Source organism: Oncorhynchus keta, unplaced genomic scaffold (assembly GCF_023373465.1).
Source record: "Oncorhynchus keta strain PuntledgeMale-10-30-2019 unplaced genomic scaffold, Oket_V2 Un_contig_17534_pilon_pilon, whole genome shotgun sequence".
Taxonomy (NCBI): Eukaryota; Metazoa; Chordata; class Actinopteri; order Salmoniformes; family Salmonidae; genus Oncorhynchus; species Oncorhynchus keta.
This window is the reverse complement of record NW_026280473.1, coordinates 159,128-159,529: the sequence shown is the minus strand read 5'-3', so window position 1 is coordinate 159,529 and position 402 is coordinate 159,128.

Here is a 402-nt window from a genome sequence, read left to right as displayed (position 1 = left end):
TGTGTTGTCCTTTGTCTGGGGTTCTCTGAGGGGTGGTTTACCAGACGCAGATTAAGCCTAGTCCTTGTCTAAAAAAGCATTCTCAATTGAGAATTTATAGTGAAAAGGTGCTTTTTTAGTTCAGCACTGGGCTTGATCTGTGTCTGGGAAACCGCCACCAGAGACTTTTAACATGTGGAGTTTAGAAATGCTAAAATAAGATGAATGAATACCTGTCTTGGTGGCAATTTTGGGGATGATTTCTGTTGTCCAAGATGAGGCCTATCCAGCAGTACAATTATCCTTAAAAAATAAAGACGTTTAAAAATGTTGAGCTTACAAAGTAGTTTAGACACATACCTTTTCTATAAATGTCGTAGATTTAAATAAAAAGTCAAGGAGTCCTGCCGAATTGCGCCTGTA